Source organism: Vicugna pacos, chromosome 25, assembly GCF_048564905.1.
Source record: "Vicugna pacos chromosome 25, VicPac4, whole genome shotgun sequence".
NCBI lineage: Eukaryota > Metazoa > Chordata > Mammalia > Artiodactyla > Camelidae > Vicugna > Vicugna pacos.
This window is the reverse complement of record NC_133011.1, coordinates 23,484,318-23,496,804: the sequence shown is the minus strand read 5'-3', so window position 1 is coordinate 23,496,804 and position 12,487 is coordinate 23,484,318. Positions and strand designations below refer to the sequence as shown.

General features: G+C 38.4%; 1 protein-coding gene across 3 annotated transcripts in view; it reads right to left on the bottom strand.

Annotated features, from left to right (window-relative positions):
- COLEC10 (collectin subfamily member 10) overlaps nucleotides 1–12,487 on the bottom strand; it is a 407,385-nt gene that overhangs the window by 192,608 nt on the left and 202,290 nt on the right. The window lies entirely within an intron of this gene.

Below are 12,487 nucleotides of genomic sequence, written 5' to 3'. Positions count from 1 at the left end.
ATAATATTCCATTGTATGTATATACCACATATGCTTTATCCATTCATCTGATAACGGACATTTAGGTTGTTTCCATATCTTGACTATTGTGACTAGTAACGGCAATGAACACGGGAATGCAAACACCTCTTTGAGATTCTGATAACTGGAAGCGTCGATTGCTGGATCATATGATAGCTCTATTTTCAAATTTTTGAGGAACTTCCAAACGTCTTTCCATATGGGCTGCACTAATTTACTTTCCCATCAACAGTACACTAGGGTTCCCTTTTCTCTACATCCAGGCCAACACTTGTTATCTCGTCTTTTTGATAAAAGCCATCCCAACACGTATGAGGTGCTGTGTCATTATGGTTCTGATTTGCATTTCCCTTATGATTAGTGGTGTTGAGCATCTGTTGGCCATTTGCTTGTCTCCCTTGGGAAATGTCTATTCAGATTCTCTGTCCAGTTTTAAAATCAGTTTTTTTGGTATTGAATTGTATGAGTTCCTTGTGTATTTTGAATATTAACTCCTTACCAGAAATTTAGTTTGAACATGCTTTCTCCCGTTCTGTAGGCTGCCTTTTCATCTTGTTGATTGTTTCTTTGGCTGTGCTGAAGCTTTTTAGTTGACGTAGTCCCATTTGTTTGTTTTTGCTTTGGTTACTTGCCCTTTTGATATCACATCTAAAAAGTCATTGCCAAGACTAAAGGTCAAGGAGTTTTCCCCTTTCTTTTCTTCTGGGAAATTTATGGCTTCAAGTCTTTAAATTTCGAGTTAATTATTGTGAATGGTGTAAGACAGGACTCCAATGTCATTCTTTTGCATATGAATATCCAGTTTTCCCAACACTGTTTGTAGAAAAGACAATTCTTTCCACATTGTGTATTCTTAGAACCCTGTCAAAGATTAGCTGACTATATATTTGTGTGTTTATTTCTGGGCTCTCTATTTTATTTCATTGGTCTAGATGTCGTTTTTATGTTAGTACCATATTGTTTTAATTACTATAACTTTTTAATAGATTTTGAAATCAAGTATGATGGCTCCAGTCTGGTTTTTTTTTTTTCTTCTCAAGATTATTTTGGCTATTTGAGGATCTCTGTGTTTCTATATGAGTTTTAGAGTTACTTTTTAATTTTTGTAAAAAAAAAAAACTACCATTGGGATTTTGATTGGGATTGTATTGATCTGTAGATTGTTTTGGGTAGTATGGACATTTTAACAACATTAAGCTTTTCAATCTATGAACACTGGATGTCTTTCCATTTGTTTGTGTCTCCTTTACTTTCTTTCATCAGTATTTCATAGTGTTCATTACACAAGTCTTTTACTACCTTAGTAAAGTTTATTCCAAAGTATTTTCTTCTATTTGATGCTATTATAAATAGGACTGTTTTCTCAACTGCTTTTTCAGATAGCTTGTTGTTAGTGTTTAGAAATGCAACTGATGTTTGCATGTTGATTTTGTATCCTGCAACGTAACAGAACTTGCTCATTAGTTCTAACAGACTTTTATTAAGTCTTTAGGTTTGTCATGCTCTAAAAGTGTCCAGTCCCACCTTGTTTTTATCCATTCCCCCCCTCTGCATCTTTTGATGGGGAGTTTCCCCCATTTACATGAAAGTAATTATTGATAGGGAAGGACGTACTACTGTCATTTTTAAAATAGTTTCACAGTCTTTTGTCTCTGTTTTCCTCTCTTGCTGTCTTTCTTTGTGTTTCATTGATTTTTGTATTCATAGACTTTGATTCCTTTTTCTTTTTCTTTTGTGCATCTTCCATAGGCATTTTCTCTGTGGTTACCTTGGAGCTTATATAAAATATCTTATAATACTGTCTTTAGTGGATAACAACTCAACTTCAATCACATACAAAAATTTATACTTTTACCTCTCCTCTTCACTGATGCCACAATTAACATATGTTGTGTGTTAATTATGTATCCATTAACTTAGTTTTATATTTTTTATTTTAAATTATTTTTGCCTTTTAATTTTTATGCTGAAATTAAAAATTATTTACTCATCACCTTCATAGTATTTCATTATTTTGTATCTGTCCATATATTTACTATTACCAGTGAGTATGCTTTCAAACACTCTTATATTACTCCTTTGTGAACTTTTCTTTCCACTTGAAGAATTTCCTTTAACAGTTCTTGTAAGGCACATCTGTGGCAGTGAACTCTCTCAGCTTTGTTTGTCTGGGAAAGACTTGATCTTTCATTTTTACAGGGATAGATTATTCTTTGTTGGCAGGGTTTTTGTTTTTTCTTTTTTCTTTTAGCACTTTGACTATATTGCCCCACTCCCTTCTGGCCTACAAGGTTTCTGATGAGAGAGCCACTTGAGGATCTTATGGGGGTCCCTTTTTATGTGGTAAGTTATTTTTCTCTTGCTGCTTTCAAAATTCTCTGTCTTAGATGTTTGATATTTTGATTATAATGTGTCTCAGTGTGTATTTCTTTGGGTTCATTTTATTTGGGATCTATTGAGTCTCAGGCCGGCTAGAAATTTTGATGGCCTTTCTAACCTTCACATCAGTCAAATGTCCTTTCTTTGTCCTTAGTGGTCCCCAAAAACCAAGAATATGCCAAATCCCACCCGTGCTCCAAGGCAAGAAAGACTGAAGCCAGTCCTTCAAGCAGCCTCAGGAACAGCTGTATCATTGGATGCTTTGTACAATTCTTTCCCTCCCCAAGGAGAGGCAGGGATCTGGGGTTCTTTGCCCATTTGCTCTGTGCTGAGCTGGGTGGAGGGCTATGGCAGCTGCTAGTTCAAATTGCCATCTTTGTTATCACTTGCTCCCAGACAGAAGGAGTATGCCAGATTCTTTTAGTGCTCTAAGACAGGCAAGAGAGAAGTCAGTCCTTTGCGCTATCTCCAGAAAAGCTGGGGCAGTGGATGTGTGATCCAACTCTTCCTTTCTACAAGGAGAAACTGGAAGCTGGTGTTCTCCCTCTGATTACTCTGTGCTGATCTGTGGGGAAGGCTATGACAATTGTCAGCTTAAACCATCATCTCTGATCTCAATGGTCTGGAGTTGACTGGAGTATTCTAGGTCCCAACAGCATTCCGAGATAAGCAAGACAGAAGCCAGTCTTCTGGGAAGCCCCCAGAAAAGCTGGGTGATTAGATGTCTGGTTCGGCTCTTTCCCTTCCCTGGGAGAGGCTGGGACCCTGGGGATTTCCTCCTGATCACACAGAGCTGTGCTGGGGGCAGGGCTTATAGTGAGACGGTGTCTCAGATTTCCCTGCTGACTTCAGTGTCACTAGTTTCATGTTTGCCAAGGTTACGTGAGCCTTTGAACTACTTTCTGGATGTCTCACAAAGGGAATCTGTCCACATTTCATTGTTGAATTAGTATGTTTGCAGGTAAATGTAGAGTCCAGAGCTTTCTATCCTGTCATGTTACTGACATCCCTCAATAATACACTTTTTATTGTTTTTTCCTTTGTCTTCAGAGATTCTCAGTACAAAAAATAAAGACTTATTTGATGATGAAAGTTGGCTCTGGGATTATAAAGCACTCAATGAAGTACAGACTTCAACACAGGCTAACCATTTTTACTCTCACTGTTTTCATTTTGTAAATAAAAGGACTGAGGCGCAAAGGGGTCAAGAGCTAACTAAGCCACAATGTCTTCTCTTACTGTGTCACTCACAGATAGTATTGGACAATCAAACTTCTCCAATAGCTGACCTGGGACAAAAGACAACAGAGACCCTAGGAGTCATGTTTACATTCCTACAGTCTTGTGACCATTTTACTATTTATTAGTGTTCACATAAGGGCAAAATAAAGATAAGGTAGAGTACAAATTAAGTAGTTTATCATTTAAATTATTGGTGGTGCTGATGAGAATTCAAACAAAGGTTTGAGGATTATCTCATGGCATTAGTTATCTATTACTGCATCGCAAAGTATCAGAAATTCAGCAGCTTAAAATAACACACACGTCTCTCATAGTTTCTCAGGTCAGGAATTCAGGCACAGCTTGGCTGGGCTGCCTGTTTCAGAGTATTTCAGAGGCTTCAATCAAGGCATTGTATAGGGCTGTGGTCTCATCTGAAGGCTTGAATGAAAAAAGATTCACTTCCAAGTCACAGGCTCGTTGGCAAAATCTAGTTTGTCAAGGGGAGCTAGACAGAAGGCCTCTGTTCCCAGCTGGCTGTTGGCTTGACGTGTACCTCAGTTCTTTGCCATGTGCCTTTCCTAACAAGGCGGGATACAAACTGAGAAGGCAATAGAGAGATTCTGCTAGGAAGATGGAAGTTATGATTTTATGTAACCCAATTATAGAAGTGACATCCCATCATGTCTTCCCCATTCTAAGGGTCAGAAGCAAGTTGCTGGGCAAGCTCGCATTCAATAGGTAGGGACTGCAAGGGGCTGGGAAGAGCAGGAGGCAGGGACGACCGGGAGACAGCTTAGAATCTACCTGCCACACTAGTCAATTTTAAATCCTCCTGATAGGAAAGGAAGAGCCTAGATAAACAGAAAACATTCCTGTTTGGTTCTTTGATCTACTCTTAGAATTTTAACAGGAGATTTTCCTCATAAAATTAGCTTTTACTTAGGCAAATATATTCTGAGAACGTAACAGGGCTCTAAAACTTTATGGGTAACAATAAGAAGCCAAGAAGGAAATCAAAGTTATCTATGACAAGTTGAATGGTGTAACTGCATAAAACTGGGAGATTCTATTTAATGTTGGTGGTCAATCTGAATAATAGATATCGACAAAATTAATTCAACATATATGCATTGAGCATACTCTTCTGCATATAGGAGGGACTAATACCTATTTGGGGGGAAAAAAATCAAATAGAATAGATTTAAATGGGTAGATTTCAATTATCCTTGCTGGTACTGTTCATAGTTTAACTTTTACCAAGAGCCATTCTGCCTCTGCTTACAAATGTAATAAAAAAGGAATTTGTTCCTTAAAGTAGAAATAAAATTGACTATAAAAAATCAGACTCCATGCTATTATTACTCACTCCTAACAGAGCTGTGCTTACAAACTGCAGAGGGCTGCCTTCTCTCTAATCTGAGGGGATGTTCCAGCCCATCAAATGGAAAATAAAGCTAAATTCAACAGCAGCCAAGGAGTTAAGAAGCTGGGTATGAAATTATGCCTTCCTCATTATATGCAATGCATGGCTGAGATCATTCGAAGTAATGCCTGGAAATCCTCCACTAAAACAATCACAAGGGGGGCTGCGAATTTCTGCCTTTTGACCAGGCCCACAACCCACATCTGCCATGGTGAATTTTAATTAGGTATCACTCCAGAGAGGAGTTCCTATGCTGGTATGAAGTTAAAAAAAATTGTAATTCCACACTGCATTACTCACCATTCCACCATAAATGAAAACAGAATGGATTCGGAGAAACTGCTTTCAGCAGGGAGAGGGCTTCTACATAACCAGACTATTAGCCACAAGGTTGGATCCAGTATTACAAAAATACAGATGACAAATGAATCAAAAATTTAATTAAATTACTACTTCTATAGTACAAACAAGGCAGTGGTTTTCCTTGAAATGTCTATGGTTCCAAAGAATTGCTTTATTTTTGGTAAGATTAGGTTAGTATTAATCAAGCCATTGAGGGTATACATAGAGATCATCTTACTTGAAGTCTTGACTAGTTTCATTATACATTATATGTCTTTATAGCCTGCCTCCTGCTTTGTCTGCAAGTTTCTCTTGTGTCTTTCCAGGCAAAATGAAAAGCTATAATTGACTCTGAGTCAAGAATATAATTATTCAGATATTTTCTTCTTCGAATGTATCAGAGAAATACTTTTGCTAATGAAAGCAGGAAGCCATTTATATTTTTAAGGATGTAAGAGGGGAAAAAAACAGGAGAACCTGACACTTAGAATCTACTATGTGCCAATCATTTTTTGACATATATTCTTTCATTATTATTCCAATTTGATAAATAAGAAAAGGGCAACTGTGGAACCGTGGGAAGAAAACTAACATTTGTTGAGCAATGACTACTAATGAGGCGCACTTCATATTTATCAGTTCATTTAAACTTTGCATATTCATCACCACGCTACAGTTAAAGAAACGAAGACTGAGCAATGTTTAAAAATCTGCACGATATCATACACTTGGTAAGCGACTGAGCTGAAATGGAACCCATGTACATCTGATTTGTCATACCCAAGAATATCACAGTACTTTAGCATAAAATCCTTTAAATGTAGCTTCCAGCAGAGGTACTGAAGGATTTAGATGGTTCTCTGCCACCTTAGGAAGGGGAGGTTGCTATTTATAAAACTGCTGTGTTCCCCAGCAGAGAAAGGCATCTGGGAACATGTCCAGAATTAAATTTATCCATAATTAAATACATTAATTATTAAGAGTAAACACTAGAGGTATCTTCCTTGGCTTAACTATATTTCCAGTATAGAACCAGTCACAAAATCTACTCTGTTATACTTTGTCTTCCTTTCCTTCCTTCCTCCTTTTCTTTCTTTTCTTTCCTAAAATTGTTGAACACCTATTGCTTTATTATCATTTCTTTTCAGCTCATCTATTTCCTGCTCTAGACTAGAAGTTCCTTAAAAGCAGAGACCTTGATATATTCTAGGCGTCTAATATGTGGCACTTAGCAGGTGCTCCATAAAAACTGAAAGCATGATTGACTAAATAAAAAGAAATTAATCAACAAACACAAAACAGCAGGGTACCAAGCCAGACTCAAACTCTGCTCCAGCAAACTTCAGAATACTCTAGGCGATGGCCCTCACACTGAAGGTGATGTGATGCTCTCAGGTTGCCTCCAGTCGTAGATTCAGCCTGGCAGGTACTCAGCCAGGATTTGGGTTAACAGAGTCTTACCACCTCTGTCCCACCACCATTCAAGATGCTCAGATCTTGACCTTCAGTAGCTGACAAAGATCCCACTGATTCACTATCATGTATTTCCCGGACTTTTCCTTCATCCCCCTGTTCCAAACATAAGTTTTAGTTTGATGTTGCAAAGATATTAAATGTAAGCTTTCCTTCCGCTCCCTAGAATACACAGGGATAATGTGTAGTGGCTAAGAATATGAGTTTCAGGTCAGACTAAGTAGGTTCAAGCCAGACTATCATTTATTTACTGGCATGCGGTCTCCAAAAACCTGCTTAATGTGTCTAAGTGTCAGCTTCTCATGGGTAAATGAGGATAACAGAACTACTTACCTCAGACAGTTATTATGGAAATTATATTAGACGAAGAACCAACTGTAGTGATCACAGTTCCTGACTTTTTCTTTTAAATAATAAAATGAGAGTGAGAAAATGTCTTTTCGCTTGGCTATTTGGTTTAGAATGACTTGGGGATTAAAACCAAGAGAAAAGAGAAATCCTCTTTATTCCCCTTGAACAGCAAGGGAGTTGGGGCGCTGACCCTCCACATAGTCGCAAATAGACATACAACTTACAGTCTGTCCTTCATATCCATGTTTCCTCCATACCCACAGTTCTGCACCCACAAATTCAACCAACTGCAGATCATGAAATACTATAGTATTTGCTATTGAAAAAAATCTATATATCAGTGGACCCATGCAGTTCAAACCTGCATTGTTCAAGGGTCAACTGTATTAACTGAATAGTCTGGCTGCAGGGACAAGCATACCTGTGGTTCGGCCCAGCTGAGATATTGTGCCCATCCTGGCAATGAGGATGAGGTGTTTTGGTCATTGACCTGGATCACATGACCTCCTCAAGGGACTGGGATGGGTGAGGGGGTTAAAAAGGGAGTACTGCTTTACCCAAACCACACGGGCTGAGAGTGAAAGAGGAGATATTCACGAAAGGAAAATCAGGGTGCCGCTGCCAGGAAGAACTTTAAAAGCTACACTGTGCATCCCTGAAGAACTAAACCAACCATGGATGACCAACGTAGAATGACATTACTAACCAAGAGAAATGAAAGTACTTCCAAATGCCTGCTTTCTCCTAAATTAAAATACGGAGATACAAAAGAGAAACGGGTGAATTCAAGGCCGACTCTGATTTAATTTAATTGGAACCACAAAGGAATTTCTTGCTCAAGAGGCCACAAAGTTGGGTCTAAGCATTGTTCAGTGGAATGGATATCAGTAGATACTAATAGGTTTTCGTCAACAGCCAGTCTGGCTAAGAGGATTTCTCGGTAAAGATTCTTCCTACTCTCTCTCATAAATTATTTGGATGCTTACTTGAAACGTTCCATTTCGCCTACAGAGGCACAGCCTGGAAAGGCATAGCTCCCCGATTTAAACTGTTCACTTACCCCTAGGGGAAGAATGAAATAAAAGACAAAAGTTATGCAAATAAAAAGATAAATTTTCTTATGTCTGTCTGTCCTTGTTACGTTTGAAAAAGACCTCATGTATTCTCTTGTCTCAGGAAAGAATAAGCAAGAATAACAAAATTCAGAAAGACATAAATTGCCAATAATTCCTAACGTAGTTCTGTTCCAGAAATCTTTGTAAAAGTAAAATTCCTATCCATGGCAAGCTTTAAATATTACTTAAATCAGGCCATGCTATCCTGAAGTCATTTACCCATTGAGTGTATGTGTGTGTGTGTGTGTGTGTGTGTGTGTGTTTGGGTGTGTACGTATTTGTGTTTCCCTTTTTCTCTCCCCTCACACTTTTCTTCATAAGAAATTTCCTCTCTCTAAGGTCATCTACCACACAAGCTATTGAATGTGGCAGAATGAACACAACACTTGACGATGGAACTTTGTTTCTTAAATAGAATGTCAGCTATACCAGCAATTTCTCAAAATATTCACACAAAAGAAAAACAAGCAAGCAGAAGGTAACTATGGAGGTCACAGAAAATACTTTTTTCTTTTCTCCTTTTGTTTTTAAATGAAACATATATTTTTAGGTTAGGGATTAAAAGAACATTCTGCGCAAATCTTGGGAAGACCATTAAAAAGGATATGAAACATGAACATCTCCAGTAATAAATAGTGAACACAATTAAATAAATGGTCTGCCAGTTTCTCAATCTCTAAGCCAAGCACTGTATTCCAGGATTTAAAATGAATATGAAAAAAAATCACAGAAACTGACACTTAGCCACACAGGCAAAGAAATCTCACTTAATTTTTAAGTGGGCAGTACATCAGATACATACACTGAAACATAGCTTTTATTTATGACCACTAGAACTAAATAAACTCTGGAGGAGTACAAGACAAGAAGCAAAAACCTGGATCCAATTAGAGATGTTCCCAGTCCTGGGTCAGGCCTGTTTTCCCTGGAGGGTCTACAAGCCTACAGTCAACATGAATTCCAAAATGTATCAAATTAAACAATGTATCATTAAATGAAAACATCACTGGATATTGTAGACTATCTCTGGAAAAATGTTTTATGAAAACACACCTTAACTATTTAACTTGGCCAAGCCCATTATTAAACAAAAATGTATCAATATCTTTCAACAAATCTTGACAAATATTGGTAGTGTTAGACTCTGGAGGACAGCTTTCTTCCTAGTTCTAAAAGAGGATTCTATCACCACGAGCTTTCTCTCTTGGAAAAGCTTTTCTCGTTGTATTGCAAGTGGCCAGCTTTCTGAAAACCCCATTTTATCCTTTCTTAAGCTCTCATTTAATATAATATATATAATATTGTATTATTATCTATATATAAATGCTTAACTATACCATTATGGAATAGAATGACAATAAAGTTGAAAAAGAGTTCCCACTGAGATTGAATTCAGGGTCATGGATTAGATATTGCACTCTTAAGAATCCTCCATTCACTGCTATCACATTCACAAAGCCTATTCCTTGTAAATCTACCTTGATAATCACCTTCTCCAAAGAGACTTCCATGACCATACTCTTTACCACCAGAAAGATGAAGTTTTTCTTAAAAAACCCTCCAATAATTTGTGCAATGAGATAAAGTGCCAATGAACACATAATCAGGTAATCACTCTCATGCATGTCATGCTGTACAAACCCTTATGATTATACTTGTCACACTATACTATAATTGTTTGTTTAATGTCAGTCTACACAGTGAGACCGACTTACCTGGGTCTAAAGTCTTGTATTCGTTTTTGTACCCAGTAGCAGATGCTGCCTTACGCTGGCTGCCTTTACTGAGCCAGTGCACTTGTCTTCCAGCTGTGAGTCTTGGCTGCTAATGGTCCACTGTTACCTTTCTCCAGAGAATTGTCTTTGGCCAATAGGAACCCAGAAATACCTACAAGAGCATCTCATCAAATGACTGGATGATTCAAAGGTACATAGGCCCAGTCTCTTCAATGGGACAAGATGGGACAAGAAGGTGGGACAAGTCTTGGTGTTCTTCACACCCCAGAGCTCCCCTGGAGATCAGGCTTTGGCTATACTTAGCTGAGCCCACATCTCTGCTTACTTTCTTCAGCCCTGGTAAATCACTTGCACAAGAACCCCATCTCAGGCTGTGCCTTTAGGAAATGTGACCTAAGACATAGCTCTAAGTGCACTGATTTCTGTGACAAATTAAATGTTTTCTCCTGTTAAACTCTGATCACATTAGACCAGAAATAATAACATTCATATCCAGTACTTAATTCAGTGCCTGATGAATAATAAACACTCAAAAAGAAAAGTTTGTAAAATGAATGAACATGCAAGTACATTTAGCTCATTGCTTATTCTCATCTTGTACCAAAAAGATATATCCTAGGAAAAGACAGCGGTGGGCCTAAGGATTATGGTTGCCATTATCATTTAACACCAATGTTTCTCTAAGACCAGATGAATATGAGTTGTTGGTATAAACAGTAAACTCTGAAGTAAGGGTCGGGGCGGGTGGATGAAGAAGCCCCTCCCCCAAGTTCTACCCCTACAGTAATGCAGACAGAGTGGTACCTCACCAACTGAATAGATTCCCTGATGGTAGCTAATAGCCACATATCAAAACAAAATTTTCTTGTTTTCTTTTTCAGCTTTGTCTGAGACCACCTTCCATTCCTCACTTGCATCCTGCTCCCATATTAAATCAGCATTAGACTGGTCAATATCAAGCCAATTCTAGTAACTAAAGATGGGGCATTTTCCCACTGTAGCACAGTGTTATCATCAGAGATGAAAACACATGTGGGTCTCTGGTTGCTATTGTATCCCTTGCAAATGATCCTATTTCTCTTCACTAAGACAGACAGGATTCCACTGAATGAATTAACAAGCATTTTGAGAAGGACAAGAACTTCTACCTTAATCAAAAGCATGTGAATATATCTAAATGAATGTGAAGGCACGTGTTTCTTGATCAGTGTTTCTGCTCCATCCTATGTCTTACTAACAAAGCAGCAGGATTTCCACGGAGAGAAAATGGAATGACACTCTCAATATCTGACTCTGAATTCCTGTTACTAACTGATCATCTCAAAGTGTGGTCAAGAAAGCATAAAAATAATCGACTCTTCACAAATACATCTCATTTGGAGGTAGCAAGAGCCTCCTGCTGAGAAAAGGCTCATTAGGTTTCTATTACTTAAATTTGTGTCCAATAGGCAAGATTCACCTCTCAACACAACCCAAAATTACTCAAATACTGTCTCTAAATGGATTAAATGTTTGGGAACATCTGTATTCGGTCAGCTCCTCTGGGAACCACCAGACATCAGCTGCATCTCAGTTACAGAGTTATGACCCAAATACACGAGATAAGGTGGCACAGGGAGAGGCGGATGGGAATTCGAAAGAAAGCTGGCCTTTGCTATTGAATCAGTTGCCATGAAACCCAAGGACGGTGCTAGATATGTTAGGTATGCTATCTTATCCACTCTTTATGATAACCATGAGAGGACTGTATCTTTATCTTCATTTTAGTGGTGATAAAACTTGGTTTTACAGATATTAAACAGCTTTTACAAAAGTCACGCAGCTACTAAGTAGTAGAGCTGGAATTTAAATCAAGGACTTTCTGCTCCAAAGCCCGTCATCTTTTGACTTCATCGCTCTACGTCAGGTGAGCTAGTCTCCACTAAGGGTCTATTTTTTGTTACGCTAAGCTCTTAAATCTTGGCATCTCTGACACAGGACCTAAAGGGGAAGTTTTTGTGGACACTCCTTTTCTTAAAGACACTAGTATTTATAATCCCTTCACTCTTCTGCTACATACTTGCTAACTGACAACTAATAAAAGATCTGTTGTAAGAAGCCATTGTGCATGCTGAACAAGAGTGGGTACAGTCTTCTTTAAGAAATGACTCTTTATCAAAATGAGTTAGTCCAAGGCAGTGGATGCACTGAGGGCATGCTAAAGCTTTGGAGTATGGCAGCAAATGAAGACAGTCTTGGATTAAGCAAAATACTGGATACCCTCAATGTTGTGAGCAGATGTCCACGGCAGACTTAGACCTGTTTTTGGGTCCATGGCCTCCAAGTCCCTGGAGGAAGCTCACAGGTCACTGCCTAGTCTTCTGAGTCAGGAAGAAAGGGAAGGAGGTTGGTTCTACCCTATAGGGAGGTGGGGGGAAAATGCA